Raw genomic sequence first — 24,527 nt, 5'->3', positions numbered from 1 at the left:
ATGGGAGGCGGCCCGAGGTTTTCAGTTCGTGAGGCCTTGGCGGAATCCTGGTCCCTCTCGATCACGGGCGGTCTGGACTATCCCCTACCCCCCTGTCTCTGCCACCACCCCCGCCCCCCCGCCCCCTGGAGCCACTAGTTTTGGAGGGACGAGGGCAGGAGGAGGGGGAAGATCATTCGCCGTGGCCTGGAGCAGGCCAGTCCGCCCATCCAGCCTTCCCCGACTCCCCTTCCACCTCTTCACTGATGATTCTCTAAAGTCCACTGGAACTCCATCGTACTCAGCCCCGCCAGCTCCCCCCGCCCCCCGACTTCTTGGAGAATGACTCCAGCTATTCTACCAACCCATTGCTTCTCCTCTTCCCCTCCCCCTCTCCTCCCCTCCCCTCTCCTCCCTCCCTCCTCCCTCTCCTCTCCTCTCCCCTCCCTCCTCTCCTCCCCTCCCTCACCTCCCCTCCCCTCTCCTCCCTCCCCTCTCCTCTCCTCCCCTCCCCTCTCCTCCCCTCCCTCTCTCCTCTCCTCCCTCCCTATCCTCCCTCCCCTCCCCTCTCCTCTCCTCCCCTCCTCTCTCCTCCTTCCTCCCTCCCTCCCTCCCTCTCCTCCTCTCCTCCCCTCCCCTCTCCCTCTCCTCCACTCTCCTCTCCTCCCCTCTCCTCCCCTCTCCTCCCCTCCCCTCTCCTCTCCCCTCCCTCTCCTCCCTCTTCCTCCCATCCCCTCCCCTCTCCTCCCCTCTCCTCCCCTCTCCTCCCCTCTCCTCTCCTCCCCTCTCCTCCCCTTACTCTCCTCTCCTCCCCTCTCCTCCCCTCCCCTCCCCTCCTCCTCCCCTCCCTCTCCTCTCCTCCCTCCCCTCTCCCCTCCTCCCTCTCTCCTCCCCCTCCCCTCTCCTCTCCTCTCCCTCCCCCTCCCTCCCCTCTCCTCTCCTCCCCTCCTCCCCTCTCCTCCTCCTCTCCTCTCCTCTCCTCCCCTCCTCCCTCTCCTCCCCTCTCCTCCCCTCTCCCTCCTCCACTCCTCCTCCCACTCCTCCCCCTCTCCCCTCCTCCCCTCTCCCCTCCTCCACTCTCCTCCCCCTGCCCTCCCAGAGATAACGCAAGGAGGAGAAACACAGTCGAAAGACTCACCCATTTTCTTGGCGATAGCTTCATCCTCTTCCGCATCGACCAGCCCGAAACCAATGTTCTTGTCCTCTAGGACCTGTGCCGCCAGCTGAGGGGGGAAGAGGGAAGGTGTTACTCAGTCTGCAGATCTCCAGATCCTGCCCTCTGCCCCTTCACCCCAACAAAACCCAACAGAGACCGAACAAAACCCCCAGAAAACCAACAGAGACCCAACAAAACCCAACAAACCCCAACAGAACCCAATAAAACGCAACAGAAACCCAACAAATCCCAACAGAGACCCAACAAAACCCATTAAAATGCAACAAAAACCAACAGAGACCCAATAAACCCAATAAAACCCAACAAAACCCAACAGAGACCCAACAGAACCCAACAGAGACCCAACAGAGACCCAAGAAAACCCAACAGAGACCCAACAAAACTCAACAGAGACCCAACAAATCCCAACTGAGACCCAAAAAAAACCCGACAAATCCCAAGAGAGACCCAACAAAACCCGACAAATCCAACAGAGACCCAACAAAACCCGACAAATCCCAACAGAGACCCAACAAAACCCGACAAATCCCAACAGAGACCCAACAAAACCCGACAAATCCCAACAGAGACCCAACAAAACCCGACAAAACCAACAGAGACCCAAAAAAGATGCAACAACAACCCATCAAAGACCCCATGTGAATTTGCGCGGCACCCTCACCGAGGCCAATATCTCATTCCTGAGGTGCAGTGCCAGAACTGAACAGAGTTACTCCAGGTCAGGTCTAACCCGATGATATAACTCAAAATTAATCCGCTGCTGAAACTCACATCCATGCCTGTGTTACTGCTAGACTTGACTATTCCAATGCTCTCCAGGCTATGTCTCCCACATTCTACCCTCCGTAAACTTGAGGTCATCCAAAACTCTGCTCCCTGAGTCCTAACTCGCACAAAGTCCCGTTCACCCCATCACCCCCCGTGCTCGCTGACCCACATTGGCTACCAGTCCGGCAACGCCTCGATTTCAAAATTCTCATCCTCGTATTCAAATCTCTCCATGGGCTCCTCGCCCCCCTCCCTATCTCTGTAACCTCGTTCAGCCCTACACCCCTCCCTATCTCTGTAACCTCCTCCAGCCCCTACACCCCTCCCTATCTCTGTAACCTCCTCCAGCCCCTACACCCCTCCCTATCTCTGTAACCTCCTCCAGCCCCTACACCCCTCCCTATCTCTGTAACCTCCTCCAGCCCCTACAACCCTCCCTATCTCTGTAACCTCCTCCAGCCCCTACACCCCTCCCCATCTCTGTAACCTCCTCAGCCCCTACAACCCCTCCCTATCTCTGTAACCTCCTCCAGCCCCTACACCCCTCTCTATCTCTGTAACCTCCTCCAGCCCCTACACCCCTCCCTATCTCTGTAACCTCCTCCAGCCCCTACACCCCTCCCTAACTCTGTAACCTCGTTCAGCCCTACACCCCTCCCTATCTCTGTAACCTCCTCCACCCCCTACAACCCTCCCTATCTCTGTAACCTCGTTCAGCCCTACGCCCCTCCCTATCTCTGTAACCTCCTCCAGCCCCTACACTCCTCCCTATCTCTGTAACCTCCTCCAGCCCTTACACCCCTCCTATCTCTGTAACCCCTTCCAGCCCCTACACCCCTCCCTATCTCTGTAATCTTCTCCAGCCCCTACACCCCTCCATATCACTGTAACCTCCTGCAGCCCTACAACCCTCCCTATCACTGTAACCGCCTCCAGCCTCTACAACCCTCCCTATCAATGTAACCTCCTCCAGTCCTTACAACTCTCCCTATCTCTGTAACCTCCTCCAGCCCCTAAACCCCTCCCTATCACTGTAACCTCTTCCAGTCCCTACAACCCTCACTATCTCTGTAACCTCCTCCAGCCCTACAACCCTCCTATCTCTGTAACCCCCTCCAGCCCCTACACCCCTCCCTATCTCTGTAACCTCCTCCAGCCATACAACCCTCCCTATCTCTGTAACCCCCTCCAGCCCCTACGACCCTCCCTATCTCTGTAACCTCCTCCAGCCCCTACACCCCTCCCTATCTTTGTAACCTCCTCCAGCCCTACAACCCTCCCTATCTCTGTAACCTCCTCCAGGCCCTACACCCCTCCCAATCTTTGTAAACTCCTCCAGCCCCTACAACCCTCCCTATCTCTGTAACATCCTCCAGCCACTACAACCCCTCCCTGTCTCTGTAACGTCCTCCAGCCCCTACAACACTCCTATCTCTGTAACCTCCTCCAGCCCCTACAACCCTCCCTATCTCTGTAACCTCCTCCGGCCCCTACACCCCTCCCTATCTCTGTAACCTCCTCCGGCCCCTACACCCCTCCCTATCTCTGTAACCTCCTCCAGCCCTACAACCCTCCCTATCTCTGTAACCCCCTCCAGCCCCTATGACCCTCCCTATCTCTGTAACCTCATCCAGCCCCTACAGCCCTCCCTATCTCTGTAACCTCCTCCAGCCCCTACAACCCTCCCTATCTCTGTAACTTCCTCCAGCCCCTACAACCCTCCCTATCTCTGTAACCTCGTTCAGCCCTACACCCCTCCCTATCTCTGTAACCTCCTCCAGCCCCTACAACCCTCCCTATCTCTGTAACCTCCTCCACCCCCAACAACCCTCCCATCTCTGTAACCTCCTCCAGCCCTTACACCCCTCCCTATCTCTGTAACCCCTTCCAGCCCCTACACCCCTCCCTATCTCTGTAATCTTCTCCAGCCCCTACACCCCTCCCTATCACTGTAACCTCCTGCAGCCCTACAACCCTCCCTATCTCTGTAACCCCTTCCAGCCCCTACAACCCTCCCTATCTCTGTAATCTTCTCCAGCCCCTACACCCCTCCCTATCGCTGTAACCTCCTGCAGCCCTACAACCCTCCCTATCACTGTAACCGCCTCCAGCCTCTACAACCCTCCCTATCAATGTAACCTCCTCCAGTCCTTACAACCCTCCCTATCTCTGTAACCTCCTCCAGCCCCTAAACCCCTCCCTATCACTGTAACCTCCTCCAGTCCCTACAACCCTCACTATCTCTGCAACCTCCTCCAGACCTACAACCCTCCCTATCTCTGTAACCCCCTCCAGCCCCTACACCCCTCCCTATCTCTGTAACCTCCTCCAGCCATACAACCCCCCCTATCTCTGTAACCCCCTCCAGCCCCTACGACCCTCCCTATCTCTGTAACCTCCTCCAGCCCCTAAACCCCTCCCTATCACTGTAACCTCCTCCAGTCCCTACAACCCTCCCTATCTCTGTAACCTCCTCCAGCCCCTACACCCCTCCCTATCTCTGTAACCTCCTCCAGCCCTACAACCCTCCCTATCTCTGTAACCTCCTCCAGGCCCTACACCGCTCCCTATCTCTGTAACCTCCTCCAGCCCCTACAACCCTCCCTATCTCTGTAACCTCCTCCAGCCCCTACACCCCTCCCTATCTCTGTAACCTCCTCCAGCCCCTACACCCCTCCCTATCTCTGTAACCTCCTCCAGCCCTACAACCCTCCCTATCTCTGTAACCTCCTCCAGGCCCTACACCGCTCCCTATCTCTGTAACCTCCTCCAGCCCCTACACCCCTCCCTATCTCTGTAACATCCTCCAGCCACTACACCCCTCCCTGTCTCTGTAACGTCCTCCAGCCCCTACAACCCCTCCCTATCTCTGTAACCTCCTCCAGCCCCTACACCCCTCCCTATCTCTGTAACCTCCTCCAGCCCCTACAACCCTCCCTATCTCTGTAACCTCCTCCAGCCACTACACCCCTCCCTATCTCTGTAACCTCCTCCAGCCCCTACACCACTCCCTATCTCTGTAACCTCCTCCAGCCCCTGCAACCCTCCCTATCTCTGTAATCTCCTCCAGCCCCTACACCCCTCCCTATCTCTGTAACCTCCTCCAGCCCCTACACCCCTCCCTATCTCTGTAATCTCCTCCAGCCCCTACACCCCTCCCTATCTCTGTAACCTCCTCCAGCCCCTACACCCCTCCCTATCTCTGTAACCTCGTCCAGCCCCTACACCCCTCCCTATCTCTGTAACCTCCTCCAGGCCTACAACCCTCCCTATCACAGTAACCGCCTCCAGCCCCTGCAACCCTCCCTATCTCCGTAACCTCCTCCAGCCCCGTACACCCCTCCCTATCTCTGTAACGTCCTCCAGCCCCTACAACCCTTCCTATCTCTGTAACCTCCTCCAGCCACTACACCCCTCCCTATCTCTGTAACCTCCTCCAGCCCCTACACCCCTCCCTATCTCTGTAACCTCCTCCAGCCCCTACACCCCTCCCTATCTCTGTAACCTCCTCCAGCCCCTACACCCCTCCCTATCTCTGTAACCTCCTCCAGCCCCGTACACCCCTCCCTATCTCTGTAACGTCCTCCAGCCCCTACAACCCTTCCTATCTCTGTAACCTCCTCCAGCCCCCTACACCCCTCCCTATCTCTGTAACCTCCTCCAGCCCCTAAAACCTCCCTTATCTCTGTAACCTCCTCCAGCCTCTACACCCCTCCCTATCTCTGTAACCTCCTCCAGCCTCTACAACTCTGCCTATCTCTGTAACCTCCTCCAGCCCCTACAATCCTCCCTATCTCTGTAACCTCCTCCAGCCCTACACCCCTCCCTATCTCTGTAACCTCTTCCAGCCCCTACACCCCTCCCTATCTCTGTAACCTCCTCCAGCCCCTACACCCCTCCCTATCTCTGTAACCTCCTCCAGCCCCTACACCCCTCCCTATCTCTGTAACCTCCTCCAGCCCCTACACCCCTCCCTATCTCTGTAACCTCCTCCAGCCCCTACAACCCTCCCTATCTCTGTAACCTCCTCCAGCCCCTACACCCCTCCCTATCTCTGTAACCCCCTCCAGCCCTACAACCCTCCCTATCTCTGTGACCTCCTCCAGCCCTACAACCCTCCCTATCTCTGTAACCTCCTCCAGCCCCTACACCCCTCCCTATCTCTGTAACCTCCTCCAGCCCCTACACCCCTCCCTATCTCTGTAACCTCCTCCAGCCCCTACAACCCTCCCTATCTCTGTAACCTCCTCCAGCCCCTACACCCCTCCCTATCTCTGTAACCTCCTCCAGCCCCTACACCCCTCCCTATCTCTGTAACCCCCTCCAGCCCCTACAACCCTCTGAGATCTCTGCGCTCCTCCAATTCTGCCCTCTTGAGCATCCCCCGATTTCCATCGCTCCACCATTGGCGGCCGTGCCTTCAGCTGCCTGGGGCCCCGAGCTCTGGAATTCCCTCCCTAAACCTCTCCGCCTCTCTCTCCTCCTTTAAGACGCTCCTTAAAACCTCCCTCTTTGACCCAGCTTTTGGTCACCTGTCCTAATATCTCCTGATGTGGCTCGGCGTCAAATTCTGTCTGATAATCGCTCCTGTGAAGCACCTTGGGAGGTTTTACTACGTTTAAGGTGCTATATAAATGCCAGTTGTTGTTGCAACACAACATGACTTTGAATGTGCTGAGGGCTGACAGAGAAGGTCGTGGGGTGGGGAGCGCGTGGGGTAGATGTTATGCTGCAGCTATACAAAACCCTGGTTAGACCACACCTGGAGCACGGTGAGAACTTCTTTCTGTAATATGAGATTGAATTATAAATTACATTGAATTTAAAGCACAGAAATATCCACCTAACGGCACAGTTTTAAAGAGTGTGCAGGGACAGAGGGACCTGGGAGTTAACGTGCATAGGTCCCTGAAGGTGGCAGGACATCTTGAGAAACATAGGAACATAGAAGATAGGAGCAGGAGTCGGCCATTCGGCCCCTCGAGCCTGCTCCGCCATTCAATGAGATCATGGCTGATCATCCAAACTCAGTACCCTGTCCCTGCTTTCTCCCCATATCCCTTGATCCCTTTAGCCTTAAGAAGTATATCCAACTCCTTCTTGAATATATTTAATGAATTGGCCTCAACTGCCTTCTGTGGTAGAGAATTCCACAGGTTCACCACTCTCTGGGTGAAGAAATTCCTCCTCATCTCAGTCCTAAATGGCCTACCCCTTATCCTTAGACTGTGACCCCTGGTTCTGGACTCCCCGGCCATCGGGAACATCCTTCCTGCATCTAGTCTGTCCAGGCCTGTTCGTATTTTATAAGTTTCGATGAGATCCCCTCTCATTCTTCTAAACTCTAGCGAATATAAGCCCAATCGACCCAATCTCTCCTCATACGTCATTCCTGCCATCCCAGGTATCAGCCTGGTGAATCTTCGCTGCACTCCCTCCATGGCAAGAACATCCTTCCTCAGATAAGGCGACCAAAACTGCACACAATACTCAAGGTGCGGTCTCACCAAGGCCCTGTACAACTGCATCAAGACATCCTTGTTCCTGTACTCGAACCCTCTCGCTACAAAGGCCAACATACCATTTGCCTTCTTAACCGCCTGCTGCACCTGCATGCTTACCTTCAGCGACTGGTGCACAAGGACACCCAGGTCTCATTGCACTTCCCCTTCTCCCAATCTATTGCCGTTCAGATAATAATCTGCCTTCCTGTTTTTTGACAGCAAAGTGGATAACGTCGCATTTATCCACATTATATTGCATCTGCCATGCTTCTGCCCAATCACCCAACCTGTCCAAATCATCCTGGAGTTTCTCGGCATCCTCCTCACAGCACACACGCCCACCCAGCTTTGTGTCGTCTGCAAACTTGGAGATATTACATCCAATCCCAAGCATATGGGATCTTGGGCTTCATATTGAGTACAAAAGTAGAGAAGTTATGCTGAACCTTTATAAAGCGCTGGTTAGGCCACAACTGGAGTATTGTGTCCAGTTCTGGTCACCACACTTTAGGAAGGATGTGAAGGCCCTTGAGAGGGTGCAGAGGAGATTTACCAGAATGGTTTTGGGGATAGGGGGATCATAGCTACAAGGACAGGTTGGAGAAGCTGGATTTGTTAGCGCAAAGGAGGTTGAGGGGTGATTTGATCGAGGTGTACAAGATTATGACAGGTTTGGATAGGCTAGACGGGGAAAGGCTGATCCCACTTGTTGATGGTACAAGGACTAGGGGACACAGATTTAAGGTTTTGGGTAAGAGATACAGGGGGGACGTGAGGAAAAACTTTTTTACGCAGCGACTGGTGAGGACCTGGAACTCGCTGCCGACGGAAGTGGTGGAAGCGGAGACACTCCATGTTTTCAAGGGGCGACTGGATAAGCACTGGAGGGAAATCAACTTGCAGGGATACAGGGGTAGAGTGGGGGAATGGGACTGACTGGATCGCTCCACATAGAGCCGGCACCGACTCGATGTGCCGAATGGCCTCGTTCTGTGCCGTCATGACCCTATGACTATGAATTTAAGACTCTATGACAAACAAGCCATTCAGCCCCTCAGGTTCCTGCTCCACTTGAGCCTCCTCCCATCCTTCTTCATCTCACCCCATCAACATAACCCTCTATTCCATCTCCCTCATATGCTTGTCCAGCCTCCCCTTAAATGCATCGATACTATTCACCTTGACCGCTCCCTGTGGTAGCGAGTTCCCCATTCTCACCACTCGCTGGGTAAAGAAGTTTCTCCTGAATTCATTATTGGATTTCTTGTTGACTATTTTATATTGATGGCCTCTAGTTTTGCTCTTCCCCACAAGTGGAAAAGTTCTCTCTGTATCCACTCTATCAAACCCTTTCATAATCTTAAAGACCTCGATCAGGTCACCCCTCGGCCTTCTCTCTTCTAGAGAAAGAAGCCCCTTCCTGTTCATACTTCTCTGATGGGTAGACCCTCTCAGTTCTGGTATCATTCTTGGAAATAATTCCTGCACCTTCTCCAGTGCCTCTATATCCTTTTTATAATATGAAGACCAGGACTGTGCACACTGCTCCAAGTGTGGCCTAACCAAGGTAGATGGAGACCAGAACTGTGCACAGTGCTCCAAGTGTGGCCTAACCAAGGTATATGGAGACCAGAACTGCGCACAGTGCTCCAAGTGTGGTCTAACCAAGGTATATGGAGACCAGAACTGTGCACAGTGCTCCAAGTGTGGTCTAACCAAGGTGTATGGAGACTAGAACTGTGCACAGTGCTCCAAGTGTGGTCTAACCAAGGTATATGGAGACCAGAACTGTGCACAGTGCTCCAAGTGTCGTCTAACCAAGGTATATGGAGACCAGAACTGTGCACAGTGCTCCAAGTGTGGTCTAACCAAGGTATATGGAGACCAGAACTGTGCACAGTGCTCCAAGTGTAGTCTAACCAAGGTATATGGAGACCAGAATGGTGCACAGTGCTCCAAGTGCGGTCCAACCAAGGTATATGGAGACCAGAACTGTGCACAGTGCTCCAAGTGTGGTCTAACCAAGGTATATGGAGACCAGAACTGTGCACAGTGCTGCAAGTGTGGTCTAACCAAGGTATATGGAGACCAGAACTGTGCACAGTGCTCCAGGTGTGGTCTAACCAAGGTATATGGAGAGCAGAACTGTGCATAGTGCTCCAAGTGTGGTCTAGCCAAGGTATATGGAGACCAGAACTGTGCACAGTGCTCCAAGTGTGGTCTAACCAAGGTATATGGAGACCAGAACTGTGCACAGTGCTCCAAGTGTGGTCTAACCAAGGTATATGGAGACCGGAACTGTGCACAGTGCTCCAAGTGTGGCCTAGCCAAGGTATATGGAGACCGGAACTGTGCACAGTGCTCCAAGTGTGGCCTAACCAAAGTATATGGAGACCAGAACTGTGCACAGTGCTCCAAGTGTGGTCTAACCAAGGTATATGGAGACCAGAACTGTGCACAGTGCTCCAGGTGTGGTCTAACCAAGGTATATGGAGACCAGAACTGTGCACAGTGCTCCAAGTGTGGTCTAACCAAGGTAGATGGAGACCAGAACTGTGCACAGTGCTCCAAGTGTGGTCTAACCAAGGTATATGGAGACCAGAAGTGTGCACAGTGCTCCAAGTGTGGTCTAATCAAGGTATATAGAGACCAGAACTATGCACAGTGCTCCAAGTGTGGTCTAACCAAGGTGTATGGAGACTAGAACTGTGCACAGTGCTGCAAGTTTCGTCTAACCAAGGTATATGGAGACCAGAACTGTGCACAATGCTCCAAGTGTCGTCTAACCAAGGTATATGGAGACCAGAACTGTGCACAGTGCTCCAAGTGTGGTCTAACCAAGGTGTATGGAGACTAGAACTGTGCACAGTGCTCCAAGTGTGGTCTAACCAAGGTATAGGGAGACCAGAACTGTGCACAGTACACCAGTACACAGAATAGCCTCCTCCTACTCCTAATTCTTAAGTTCTTAGGTTCTTAGCTTAGAACCAGGGAACCAAAGGGCTCAAGGTTCGGGATCAGGGATTGGAGAACAGTGAGGAGACAGCAGTGGAGAGGAGGAGTCAAGGATTGGAGGACGGGGAATTCAGGATATGTGATTCGGAATTAGGGATTAGAATGGTTCCAGGGATGAGAGATTTCAGTTACGGGGAGAGACTGGAGAAGCTGGGGTTGTTCTCCTTAGAGCAGAGAAGGTTAAGGGGAGATTGACCAGAATGGTACCGGGGATGAGGGACTTCAGTGATATGGAAAGACTGGAGAAGCTGGGGTTGTTCTCCTTAGAGCAGAGAAGGTTAAGAGGAGATTGACCAGAATGGTACCGGGGATGAGGGACTTCAGTTACGTGGAGAGATTGGAGAAGCTGGGATTGTTCTCCTTAGAGCAGAGAAGGTTAAGGGGAGATTGACCAGAATGGTACCAGGGATGAGGGACTTCAGTTGCGTGGAGAGACTGGAGAATCTGAGATTGTTCTCCTTAGAGCATAGCAGGTTAAGAGGAGATTGACCAGAATGGTTCCAGGGATGAGGGACTTCAGTTACGTGGAGAGACTGGAGAAGCTGGGATTGTTCTCCTTGGAGCACAGAAGGTTAAGAGGAGATTGACCAGAGTGGTTCCAGGGATGAGGGACTTCAGTTGCGTGGAGAGACTGGAGAAGCTGGGGTTGTTCTCCTTGGAGCAGAGAAGGTTAAGGGGAGATTGACCAGAATGGTACCAGGGATGAGGGACTTCAGTTACGTGGAGAGACTGGAGAAGCTGGAGTTGTTCTCCTTGGAGCAGAGAAGGTTAAGGGGAGATTGACCAGAATGGTACCAGGGATGAGGGACTTCAGTTACGTGGAGAGACTGGAGAAGCTGGGATTGTTCTCCTTAGAGCAGAGAAGGTTAAGGGGAGATTGACCAGAATGGTGCCAGGGATGAGGGACTTCAGTGATATGGAGAGACTGGAGAAGCTGGGGTTGTTCTTTTTTTTAATTCATTGATGGGATGTGGGCGTCGCTGGCTAGGCCTGCATTTAGTGCCCATCCCTAATTGCCCTTGAGAAGATGGTGGTGAGCCGCCTTCTTGAACCGCTGCAGTCCATATGGTGTTGGTACACCCACAATGCTGTTAGGAAGGGAGTTCCAGGATTTTGGCCCAGCGACAGTGAAGGAATGGCGATACAGGTCCAAGTCAGGATGGTGTGTGGCTTGGAGGGGAACTTGTAGGTGGTGGTGTTCCCATGCGTCTGCTGCCCTTGTCTTTCTAAGTGGTAGAGGTCGCGGGTTTGGAAGGTGCTGCCGAAGAAGCCTTGGCGAGTTGCTGCAGTGCATCTTGTAGATGGTCCACACTACAGCCACAGTGCACCGGTGGTGGAGAGAGTGGATGTTTAAGGTGGTGGATGGGGTGCCGATCAAGCGGGCTGCTTTGTCCTGGATGGTGTTGAGCTTCTTGAGTGTTGTTGGGAGCTGCACTCATCCAGGCAAGTGGAGAGTATTCCATCACACTCCTGACTTGTGCCTTGTAGATGGTGGAAAGGCTTTGGGGAGTCAGGAGGTGAGACACTCGCCGCAGAATTCCCAGCCTCTGGCCTGCTCTTGTAGCCACAGTATTTATATGGCTGGTCCAGTTCAGTTTCTGATCAATGGTAATCCCCAGGATGTTGATAGTGGGGGATTCAGCGATGGTAATGCCATTGAATGTCAAGGGGAGATGGTTAGAGTCTCGCTTGTTGGAGATGGTCATTGCCTGGCACTTGTGTGGTGCGAATGTTACTTGCCACTTGTCAGCCCAAGTCTGAATGTTGTCCAGGTCTTGCTGCATATGGACACGGACTGCGTCAGTATCTGACGAGTCTCGAATGGTGCTGAACAGTGTGCAATCATCAGCGAACATCCCCACTTCTGACCTTATGATGGAGGGAAGGTCATTGATGAAATAGCTGAAGGTGGTTGGGCCTAGGACACTGCCCTGAGGAACTCCTGCAGTGATGTCATGTGATTGAGATGAATGACCTCCAACATCCACAGCCAACTTCCTTTGTGCTAGGTATGATTCCAACCAATGGAGAGTTTTCCCCTTGATTCCCATTGACTTCAGTTTTGCTAGGGCTCCTTGATGCCACATTCGATCAAATGCTGCCTTGATGTCAAGGGCAGTCACTCTCATCTTACCTCTTGAGTTCAGCTCTTTTGTCCATGTTTGGTTAAGGGGAGATTGACCAGAATGGTACCAGTGATGTTGGACATCAGTTATGTGGAGAGACTGGAGAAGCTGGGGTTGTTCTCCTTAGAGCAGAGAAGGTTAAGGGGAGATTGACCAGAATGGTACCGGGGATGAGGGACTTCAGTTACGTGGAGAGACTGGAGAAGCTGGGGTTGTTCTCCTTAGAGCAGAGAAGGTTAAGGGGAGATTGACCAGAATGGTACCAGGGATGAGGGACTTCAGTTACGTGGAGAGACTGGAGAAGCTGGGGTTGTTCTCCTTAGAGCAGAGAAGGTTAAGGGGAGATTGACCAGAATGGTACCAGGGATGATGGACTTCAGTTATGTGGAGAGACTGGAGAAGCTGGGATTGTTCTCCTTAGAGCAGAGAGGGTTAAGGGGAGATTGACCAGAATGGTACCAGGGATGAGGGACTTCAGTTACGTGGAGAGACTGGAGAAGCTGGGGTTGATCTCCTTAGAGCAGAGAAGGTTAAGAGGAGATTGACCAGAATGGTACCAGGGATGAGGGACTTCAGTTACGTGGAGAGACTGGAGAAGCTGGGGTTGTTCTCCTTAGAGCAGAGAAGGTTAAGGGGAGATTGACCAGAATGGTACCAGGGATGAGGGACTTCAGTTACATGGAGAGACTGGAGAAGCTGGGGTTGTTCTCCTTAGAGCAGAGAAGGTTAAGAGGAGATTGACCAGAATGGTACCGGGGATGAGGGACTTCAGTTACGTGGAGAGACTGGAGAGGCTGGGGTTGTTCTCCTTAGAGCAGAGAAGGTTAAGGGGAGATTGACCAGAATGGTACCAGGTATGAGGGACTTCAGTTACATGGAGAGACTGGAGAAGCTGGGATTGTTCTCCTTAGAGCAGAGAAGGTTAAGGGGAGATTGACCAGAATGGTACCGGGGATGAGGGACTTCAGTTACGTGGAGAGACTGGAGAAGCTGGGGTTGTTCTCCTTAGAGCAGAGAAGGTTAAGGGGAGATTGACCAGAATGGTTCCAGGGATGAGGGACTTCAGTTACGTGGAGAGACTGGAGAAGCTGGGGTTGTTCTCCTTAGAGCAGAGAAGGTTAAGGGGAGATTGACCAGAATGGTACCAGGGATGAGGGACTTCAGTTACGTGGAGAGACTGGAGAAGCTGGGGTTGTTCTCCTCAGAGCAGAGAAGGTTAAGGGGAGATTGACCAGAATGGTACCGGGGATGAGGGACTTCAGTTACGTGGAGAGACTGGAGAAGCTGGGGTTGTTCTCCTTAGAGCAGAGAAGGTTAAGGGGAGATTTGATAGAGGTGTTCGAAATTATGTAGAGTTTTGATAGAGTAAATCGGGAGAGACTGTTTCCAGTGGCAGGAGGATCGGTGACCAGAGGACACAGATTGAAGATAATCGGTAAAAGAACCAGTGGGGAGATGAGGAGAAATGTTTTTACGCAGCGAGTTGTTGTGATCAGGAATGCGCTGCCTGAAAGGGCGGTGGAAGCAGATTCAATCGTAACTTTCAAAAGAGAATTGGACAAATACTTGAAAGGGTTAAATTCGCAGGGCTACGGGGAAAGAGCAGGGGGGAGTAGGACTAATTGGAGAGCTCGGTCAAAGGACCGGACAGCCACGATGGGCCGAATGGCCTCCTTCTGTGCTGTATCATTGCACGATTCAGTAATATGCAGGTACAGCAAAGAAATTGGAAAGCAAATGGTATGTTGGCCTTTATTGCAAGGGGGTTGGAGTGTACGAGTTCAGGAAGGCTTGCTGCGATTATATAGGGTCCTGGTAAGACCACACCTGGAGTACTGTGCACAGTTTTGGTCTCCTTACCACAGGAAGGATCTACTTGCCTTACGCTAGATTGATTTCTGGGAAGAGAGGGTTGTCCTATGAGGAGAGATTCAGTGAAATGGGCCGATACTCTCTGGAGTTTAGAAGAATGAGAGGTGATCTCATTGAAACATATCAGATTGTGAGGGGGCATTGACAGGGTAGATGCAGGGAAGATGTTTCCCCTTGGCTGGGGAGTCTAGAACCAGGGGTCACAGTCTCAGAATAAGGGGTCGGCCATTGAGGACTGAGATGAGGAGGAATTTCTTCACTCAGAGGGTGGTGAATCTTTGGAATTCTCTACCCCAGAGGGCTGTGGAGGCTCAGTCGTTGAGTATATTCAAGGCCGAGATCGATAGATTTTTGCATATTAAGGGAATCAAGGGATATGGGGATAGTGCAGGAAAGTCGAGATGAGGTAAAAGATCAGCCATGATCTTATTGAATGGCGGAGCAGGCTCGAGGGGCCGAAGTGCCTCCTCCTGCTCCTAATTCTTAAGTTCTTAGGTTCTTAGCTCAGAACCAGGGAACTGAAGGGCTCAAGGTTCGGGATCAGGGATTCGAGAGCAGTGAGGAGAGAGGAATGGAGAGGAGGAGTCAAGGATTGGAGGACGGGGAATTCAGGATATGTGATTGGGAATTAGGGATTAGAATGGGTCCAGGGATGAGAGATTTCAGTTACGGGGAGAGACTGGAGAAGCTGGGGTTGTTCTCCTTAGAGCAGAGAAGGTGAAGGGGAGATTGACCAGAATGGTACCGGGGATGAGGGACTTCAGTTACGTGGAGAGACTGGAGAAGCTGGGGTTGTTCTCCTTAGAGCAGAGAAGGTTAAGGGGAGATTGACCAGAATGGTACCGGGGATGGGGGACTTCAGTTACGTGGAGAGACTGGAGAAGCTGGGGTTGTTCTCCTTGGAGCAGAGAAGGTTAAGGGGAGATTGACCAGGATGGTACCGGGGATGAGGGACTTCAGTTACGTGGAGAGACTGGAGAAGCTGGGATTGTTCCCCTTAGATCAGTGAAGGTTAAGGGGAGATTGTCCAGAATGGAACCAGGGATGAGGGACTTCAGTGATGTGGAGAGACTGGAGAAGCTGGGGTTGTTCTCCTTAGAGCAGAGAAGGTTAAGGGGAGATTGACCAGAATGGTACCAGGGATGAGGGACTTCAGTTATGTGGAGAGACTGGAGAAGCTGGGGTTGTTCTCCTTAGAGCAGTGAAGGTTAAAGGGAGATTGACCAGAATGGTACCAGGGATGAGGGACTTCAGTTATGTGGAGAGACTGGAGAAGCTGGGATTGTTGTCCTTAGAGCAGAGAAGGTTAAGGGGAGATTGACCGGAATGGTACCAGGGATGAGGGACTTCAGTGATGTGGAGAGACTGGAGAAGCTGGGGTTGTTCTCCTTAGAGCAGAGAAGGTTAAAGGGAGATTGACCGGAATGGTACCAGGGATGAGGGACTTCAGTTACGTGGAGAGACTGGAGAAGCTGGGGTTGTTCTCCTTAGAGCAGAGAAGGTTAAGGGGAGATTGACCAGAATGGTACCAGGGATGAGGGACTTCAGTGATGTGGAGAGACTGGAGAAGCTGGGATTGTTCTCCTTAGAGCAGAGAAGGTTAAGGGGAGATTGACCAGAATGGTACCGGGGATGAGGGACTTCAGTTACGGGGAGAGACTGGAGAAGCTGGGATTGTTCTCCTTAGAGCAGAGAAGGTTAAGGGGAGATTGACCAGAATGGTACCAGGGATGAGGGACTTCAGTTACGGGGAGAGACTAGAGAAGCTGGGATTGTTCTCCTTAGAGCAGAGAAGGTTAAGGGGAGATTGACCAGAATGGTACCAGGGATGAGGGACTTCAGTTACGGGGAGAGACTGGAGAAGCTGGGATTGTTCTCCTTAGAGCAGAGAAGGTTAAAGGGAGATTGACCAGAATGGTACCAGGGATGAGGGACTTCAGTTACGTGGAGAGACTGGAGAAGCTGGGATTGTTCTCCTTAGAGCAGAGAAGGTTAAGGGGAGATTGACTGGAATGGTTCCGCGGATGAGGGACTTCAGTTACGTGGAAAGACTGGAGAAGCTGGGCAAAGTGGAGTTGAGGCCGAAGATCAACCCTGATCTTATTGAATGGTGGAGCAGGCTGGTTGGGCCGAATGGCCTCCTCCTGCTCCAATTTCTCGTGGTCTTATGTACTTATGTGACGGACGCCAACATATGGTCCGTATTAGGTCATTCGTGCTCGAGGGGGGAATGCCAAGTAAGCAATAGGAGTCAGGTTAATGCAATTTAAGATGGTTCGAAGGTTTTGAGGAAGAATTATCGCTGGTTTCGAGCCAATGTGTCTCCGTTTCAGCTCGGGTGTGATGTCTATAACTGTGCTGGATTCTGCACCGACGACAGGAATAGAGAGCATGTGTTGCCATCTAATGGCATGGTCGACACCATCCCTGCCTCAGCTCATCCGCTGCTGAAACCTTCAGTCGTGACTTCGTTACCTCGAGGCTTGACGATTCCAACGCACGCCTGGCCGGCCGACGTAAACTTGAGCGCATCCAAAACTCTGCCGCCCCCCACCCCCCGTGTCCCAACTCACAATGAGTCCCGTTCACCCATCACCCCCTGTGCTGGCTGACCTACATTGGCTCCCGGTCTAGCAACGCCTCGATTTCAAAATTCTCATCTTTTTCTTCAAATCCCTCCATGGACTCGCCCACCTCCCTATCTCTGTAACCTCCTCCAGCCCCTATAGCCCTCCCGATCTCTGTAGCCTCCTCCAGCCCCTACAACCCTCCCTATCTCTGTAGCCTCCTCCAGCCCCGACACCCCTCCCTATCTATGTAACCTCCTCCAGCCCCGACAACCCTCCCTATCTCTGTAACCTCCTCCAGCCCCTACACCCCTCCCTATCTCTGTAACCTCCTCCAGCCCCTACAACCCTCCCTATCTCTGTAACCTCCTCCAGCCCCTACAGCCCTCCCTATCTCTGTAACCCCCTTCAGCCCCTACACCCCTCCCTATCTCTGTAACCTCCTCCAGCCCTACAACCCTCCCTATCTCTGTAACCTCCTCCATCCCTACGCACTTCCCTATCTCTGTAACCTCCTCTATCCCTACACACTTCCCTATCTCTGTAACCTCCTCCAGCCCCTACACCCCTCCCTATCTCTGTAACCTCCTCCAGCCCCTACACCCCTCCCTATCTCTGTAACCTCCTCCAGCCCCTACAACCCTCCCTATCTCTGTAACCTCCTCCAGCCCCTACACCCTCCCTATCTCTGTAACCTCCTCCAGCCCCAACACCCCTCCCTATCTCTGTAGTCTCCTCCAGCCCCTACAACCCTCCCTATCTCTGTAACCTCCTCCAGCCCCTACAACCCTCCCTATCTCTGTAACCTCCTCCAGCCCCTACAACCCTCCCTATCTCTGTAGTCTCCTCCAGCCCCTACAACCCTCCCTATCTCTGTAACCTCCTCCAGCCCCTACACCCCTCCCTATCTCTGTAACCTCCTCCAGCCCCTACACCCCTCCCTATCTCTGTAACCTCCTCCAGCCCCTACACCCCTCCCTATCTCTGTAACCTCCTCCAGCACCTACAACCCTCCCTATCTCTGTAACCTCCTCCAGCCCCTACAACCCTCCGAGATCTCTGCACTCCTCCAATTCTGGCCTCTTGAGCATCCCCCGATTTCCATCGCTCCACCATTGGCGGCCGTGCCTTCAGCTGCCTGGGCCCCGAGCTCTGGAATTCCCTCCCTAAACCTCTCCGTCTCTCTCTCTCCTTTAAGACGCTCCTTAAAACCTCCCTCTTTGACCCAGCTTTTGGTCACCTGTCCTAATATCTCCTGATGCGGCTCGGCGTCAAATTCTGTCTGATAATCGCTCCTGTGAAGCACCTTGGGAGGTTTTACTACATTAAAGGCGCTTTATAAATACAAGTTGTTGTTGTTGTTGGCAGTATGACTTGCAGAGTTCATATGACAATATTGCTAGGTTTAGGGCAAGTCCAGTTGTATAAATTTGGTCACGTTCAGTAAAGGTGTGGAGTACTCAACTAAACTGGTTAATGTGTCTGCCATGGCTCAGTGGGGAGCACTCTCTCGCCTCTGAGTCAGAAGGTTGTGGGTTCAAGTCCCACTCCAGAGACTTGAGCACAGAAATCTAGTCTGACACTCCCAGTGCAGTACTGAGGGAGCGCCGCACTGTCGGAGGGGCGGTACTGAGGGAGCGCCGCACTGTCGGAGGGGCAGTACTGAGGGAGTGCCGCACTGTCGGAGGGGCAGTACTGAGGGAGCGCCGCACTGTCGGAGGGGCAGTACTGAGGGAGCGCCGCACTGTGGGAGGGGCAGTACTGAGGGAGCGCCGCACTGTGGGAGGGGCAGTACTGAGGGAGCGCCGCACTGTCGGAGGGGCGGTACTGAGGGAGCGCTGCACTGTCGGAGGGGCGGTACTGAGGGAACGCCGCACTGTCGGAGGGTCAGTACTGAGGGAGCGCCGCACTGTCGGAGGGGCAGTACTGAGGGAGCGCTGCACTGTCGGAGGGGCAGTACTGAGGGAGGGCCGCACTGTCGGAGGGGCGGTACTGAGGGAGCGCCGCACTGTCGGAGGGGCAGTACTGAGGGAGCGCTGCACTGTCGGAGGGGCAGTACTGAGGGAGCGCCGCACTGTCGGAGGGGCAGTACTGAGGGAGAGCCGCACTGTCGGAGGGGCAGTACTGAGGGAGCGCCGCATTGTCGGAGGGTCAGTACTGAGGGAGCGCCGCACTGTCGGAGGGGCAGTACTGAGGGAGCGTCGCACTGTCGGAGGGTCAGTACTGAGGGAGCGCCGCACTGTCGGAGGGGCAGTACTGAGGGAGCGCCGCACTGTCGGAGGGGCAGTACTGAGGGAGCGCCACACTGTCGGAGGGGCGGTACTGAGGGAGCGCCGCACTGTCGAAGGGGCAGTACTGAGGGAGCGCCGCACCGTCGGAGGGGCAGTACTGAGGGAGCGCCGCACTGTCGGAGGGGCAGTACTGAGGGAGCGCCGCACTGTCTGAGGGGCAGTACTGAGGGAGCGCCGCACTGTCGGAGGGGCAGTACTGAGGGAGCGCCGCACTGTCGGAGGGGCGGTACTGAGGGAGCGCCGCACTGTCGGAGAGGCAGTACTGAGGGAGCGCCGCACTGTCGGAGGGACAGTACTGAGAGAGCGCCGCACTGTCGGAGGGGCAGTACTGAGGGAGCGCCACACTGTCGGAGGGGCAGTACTGAGGGAGCGCCGCACTGTCGGAGGGGCAGTACTGAGGGAGCGCCGCACTGTCGGAGGGACAGTACTGAGAGAACGCCGCACTGTCGGAGGGGCAGTACTGAGGGAGCGCCGCACTGTCGGAGGGGCGGTACTGAGGGAGCGCCGCACTGTCGGAGGGGCAGTACTGAGGGAGCACCGCACTGTCGGAGGGGCAGTACTGAGGGAGCGCCGCACTGTCGGAGGGGCAGTACTGAGGGAGCACCGCACTGTCGGAGGGGCAGTACTGAGGGAGCGCCGCACTGTCGGAGGGGCAGTAAGGAGGGAGCGCCGCACTGTCGGAGGGGCAGTACTGAGGGAGCGCCGCACTGTCGGAGGGGCAGTACTGAGGGAGCGCCGCACTGTCGGAGGGACAGTACTGAGAGAGCGCCGCACTGTCGGAGGGGCAGTACTGAGGGAGCGCCACACTGTCGGAGGGGCAGTACTGAGGGAGCGCCGCACTGTCGGAGGGGCAGTACTGAGGGAGCGCCGCACTGTCGGAGGGACAGTACTGAGAGAGCGCCGCACTGTCGGAGGGGCAGTACTGAGGGAGCGCCGCACTGTCGGAGGGACAGTACTGAGAGAGCGCCGCACTGTCGGAGGGGCAGTACTGAGGGAGCGCCGCACTGTCGGAGGGGCGGTACTGAGGGAGCGCCGCACTGTCGGAGGGGCTGTACTGAGGGAGCACCGCACTGTCGGAGGGGCAGTACTGAGGGAGCGCCGCACTGTCGGAGGGGCAGTACTGAGGGAGCACCGCACTGTCGGAGGGGCAGTACTGAGGGAGCGCCGCACTGTCGGAGGGGAAGTACTGAGGGAGCGCCGCACTGTCGGAGGGGCAGTACTGAGGGAGCGCCGCACTGTCGGAGGGGCAGTACTGAGGGAGCACCGCACTGTCGGAGGGGCAGTACTGAGGGAGCGCCGCACTGTCGGAGGGGCAGTACTGAGGGAGCGCCGCACTGTCGGAGGGGCAGTACTGAGGGAGCACCGCACTGTCGGAGGGGCAGTAAGGAGGGAGCGCCGCACTGTCGGAGGGGCAGTACTGAGGGAGCGCCGCACTGTCGGAGGGGCAGTACTGAGGGAGCACCGCACTGTCGGAGGGGCAGTACTGAGGGAGCACCGCACTGTCGGAGGGGCAGTACTGAGGGAGCTCCGCACTGTCGGAGGGGCAGTACTGAGGGAGCGCCGCACTGTCGGAGGGGCAGTACTGAGGGAGCGCCGCACTGTCGGAGGGGCAGTACTGAGGGAGCACCGCACTGTCGGAGGGGCAGTACTGAGGGAGCGCCGCACTGTCGGAGGGGCAGTACTGAGGGAGCGCCGCACTGTCGGAGGGGCAGTACTGAGGGAGCACCGCACTGTCGGAGGGGCAGTAAGGAGGGAGCGCCGCACTGTCGGAGGGGCAGTACTGAGGGAGCGCCGCACTGTCGGAGAGGCAGTACTGAGGGAGCACCGCACTGTCGGAGGGGCAGTACTGAGGGAGCACCGCACTGTCGGAGGGGCAGTACTGAGGGAGCGCCACACTGTCGGAGGGGCAGTACTGAGGGAGCGCCGCACTGTCGGAGGGGCAGTACTGAGGGAGCGCCGCACTGTCGGAGGGGCAGTACTGAGGGAGCGCCGCACTGTCGGAGGGACAGTACTGAGAGAACGCCGCACTGTCGGAGGGGCAGTACTGAGGGAGCGCCGCACTGTCGGAGGGGCGGTACTGAGGGAGCGCCGCACTGTCGGAGGGGCAGTACTGAGGGAGCACCGCACTGTCGGAGGGGCAGTACTGAGGGAGCGCCGCACTGTCGGAGGGGCAGTACTGAGGGAGCACCGCACTGTCGGAGGGGCAGTACTGAGGGAGCGCCGCACTGTCGGAGGGGCAGTAAGGAGGGAGCGCCGCACTGTCGGAGGGGCAGTACTGAGGGAGCGCCGCACTGTCGGAGGGGCAGTACTGAGGGAGCGCCGCACTGTCGGAGGGACAGTACTGAGAGAGCGCCGCACTGTCGGAGGGGCAGTACTGAGGGAGCGCCACACTGTCGGAGGGGCAGTACTGAGGGAGCGCCGCACTGTCGGAGGGGCAGTACTGAGGGAGCGCCGCACTGTCGGAGGGACAGTACTGAGAGAGCGCCGCACTGTCGGAGGGGCAGTACTGAGGGAGCGCCGCACTGTCGGAGGGACAGTACTGAGAGAGCGCCGCACTGTCGGAGGGGCAGTACTGAGGGAGCGCCGCACTGTCGGAGGGGCGGTACTGAGGGAGCGCCGCACTGTCGGAGGGGCAGTACTGAGGGAGCACCGCACTGTCGGAGGGGCAGTACTGAGGGAGCGCCGCACTGTCGGAGGGGCAGTACTGAGGGAGCACCGCACTGTCGGAGGGGCAGTACTGAGGGAGCGCCGCACTGTCGGAGGGGAAGTACTGAGGGAGCGCCGCACTGTCGGAGGGGCAGTACTGAGGGAGCGCCGCACTGTCGGAGGGGCAGTACTGAGGGAGCACCGCACTGTCGGAGGGGCAGTACTGAGGGAGCGCCGCACTGTCGGAGGGGCAGTACTGAGGGAGCGCCGCACTGTCGGAGGGGCAGTACTGAGGGAGCACCGCACTGTCGGAGGGGCAGTAAGGAGGGAGCGCCGCACTGTCGGAGGGGCAGTACTGAGGGAGCGCCGCACTGTCGGAGGGGCAGTACTGAGGGAGCACCGCACTGTCGGAGGGGCAGTACTGAGGGAGCACCGCACTGTCGGAGGGGCAGTACTGAGGGAGCTCCGCACTGTCGGAGGGGCAGTACTGAGGGAGCGCCGCACTGTCGGAGGGGCAGTACTGAGGGAGCGCCGCACTGTCGGAGGGGCAGTACTGAGGGAGCACCGCACTGTCGGAGGGGCAGTACTGAGGGAGCGCCGCACTGTCGGAGGGGCAGTACTGAGGGAGCGCCGCACTGTCGGAGGGGCAGTACTGAGGGAGCACCGCACTGTCGGAGAGGCAGTACTGAGGGAGCGCCGCACTGTCGGAGGGACAGTACTGAGAGAGCGCCGCACTGTCGGAGGGGCAGTACTGAGGGAGCGCCACACTGTCGGAGGGGCAGTACTGAGGGAGCGCCGCACTGTCGGAGGGGCAGTACTGAGGGAGCGCCGCACTGTCGGAGGGACAGTACTGAGAGAACGCCGCACTGTCGGAGGGGCAGTACTGAGGGAGCGCCGCACTGTCGGAGGGGCGGTACTGAGGGAGCGCCGCACTGTCGGAGGGGCAGTACTGAGGGAGCACCGCACTGTCGGAGGGGCAGTACTGAGGGAGCACCGCACTGTCGGAGGGGCAGTACTGAGGGAGCGCCGCACTGTCGGAGGGGCAGAAAGAAGGGAGCGCCGCACTGTCGGAGGGGCAGTACTGAGGGAGCGCCGCACTGTCGGAGGGGCAGTACTGAGGGAGCGCCGCACTGTCGGAGGGACAGTACTGAGAGAGCGCCGCACTGTCGGAGGGGCAGTACTGAGGGAGCGCCACACTGTCGGAGGGGCAGTACTGAGGGAGCGCCGCACTGTCGGAGGGGCAGTACTGAGGGAGCGCCGCACTGTCGGAGGGACAGTACTGAGAGAGCGCCGCACTGTCGGAGGGGCAGTACTGAGGGAGCGCCGCACTGTCGGAGGGACAGTACTGAGAGAGCGCCGCACTGTCGGAGGGGCAGTACTGAGGGAGCGCCGCACTGTCGGAGGGGCGGTACTGAGGGAGCGCCGCACTGTCGGAGGGGCAGTACTGAGGGAGCACCGCACTGTCGGAGGGGCAGTACTGAGGGAGCGCCGCACTGTCGGAGGGGCAGTACTGAGGGAGCACCGCACTGTCGGAGGGGCAGTACTGAGGGAGCGCCGCACTGTCGGAGGGGAAGTACTGAGGGAGCGCCGCACTGTCGGAGGGGCAGTACTGAGGGAGCGCCGCACTGTCGGAGGGGCAGTACTGAGGGAGCACCGCACTGTCGGAGGGGCAGTACTGAGGGAGCGCCGCACTGTCGGCGGGGCAGTACTGAGGGAGCGCCGCACTGTCGGAGGGGCAGTACTGAGGGAGCACCGCACTGTCGGAGGGGCAGTAAGGAGGGAGCGCCGCACTGTCGGAGGGGCAGTACTGAGGGAGCGCCGCACTGTCGGAGGTGCAGTACTGAGGGAGCACCGCACTGTCGGAGGGGCAGTACTGAGGGAGCACCGCACTGTCGGAGGGGCAGTACTGAGGGAGCTCCGCACTGTCGGAGGGGCAGTACTGAGGGAGCGCCGCACTGTCGGAGGGGCAGTACTGAGGGAGCGCCGCACTGTCGGAGGGGCAGTACTGAGGGAGCACCGCACTGTCGGAGGGGCAGTACTGAGGGAGCGCCGCACTGTCGGAGGGGCAGTACTGAGGGAGCGCCGCACTGTCGGAGGGGCAGTACTGAGGGAGCACCGCACTGTCGGAGGGGCAGTAAGGAGGGAGCGCCGCACTGTCGGAGGGGCAGTACTGAGGGAGCGCCGCACTGTCGGAGAGGCAGTACTGAGGGAGCACCGCACTGTCGGAGGGGCAGTACTGAGGGAGCACCGCACTGTCGGAGGGGCAGTACTGAGGGAGCGCCACACTGTCGGAGGGGCAGTACTGAGGGAGCGCCGCACTGTCGGAGGGGCAGTACTGAGGGAGCGCCGCACTGTCGGAGGGGCAGTACTGAGGGAGCGCCGCACTGTCGGAGGGACAGTACTGAGAGAACGCCGCACTGTCGGAGGGGCAGTACTGAGGGAGCGCCGCACTGTCGGAGGGGCGGTACTGAGGGAGCGCCGCACTGTCAGAGGGGCAGTACTGAGGGAGCACCGCACTGTCGGAGGGGCAGTACTGAGGGAGCGCCGCACTGTCGGAGGGGCAGTACTGAGGGAGCACCGCA

The 24,527-nt window shown here is 56.5% G+C and overlaps 1 pseudogene across 1 annotated transcript in view; it reads right to left on the bottom strand.

Annotated features, from left to right (window-relative positions):
* Positions 1-24,527, bottom strand: part of LOC147087089 (calsequestrin-1 pseudogene) — a 68,398-nt pseudogene that overhangs the window by 39,805 nt on the left and 4,066 nt on the right. The window contains exon 2 of the transcript XR_015075578.1: positions 1,118-1,202. The product of XR_015075578.1 is annotated as a calsequestrin-1 pseudogene (transcript). The remainder of the gene's footprint in view (positions 1-1,117; positions 1,203-24,527) is intronic.

Source organism: Somniosus microcephalus, unplaced genomic scaffold (assembly GCF_052327205.1).
Source record: "Somniosus microcephalus isolate GS21.2 unplaced genomic scaffold, FLI_Smic_1.0 unresolved_chr6, whole genome shotgun sequence".
NCBI classification, from domain to species: Eukaryota; Metazoa; Chordata; class Chondrichthyes; order Squaliformes; family Somniosidae; genus Somniosus; species Somniosus microcephalus.
Note: the sequence above shows the minus strand (reverse complement) of the source record. Positions and strands in the feature narration are given on the sequence as shown.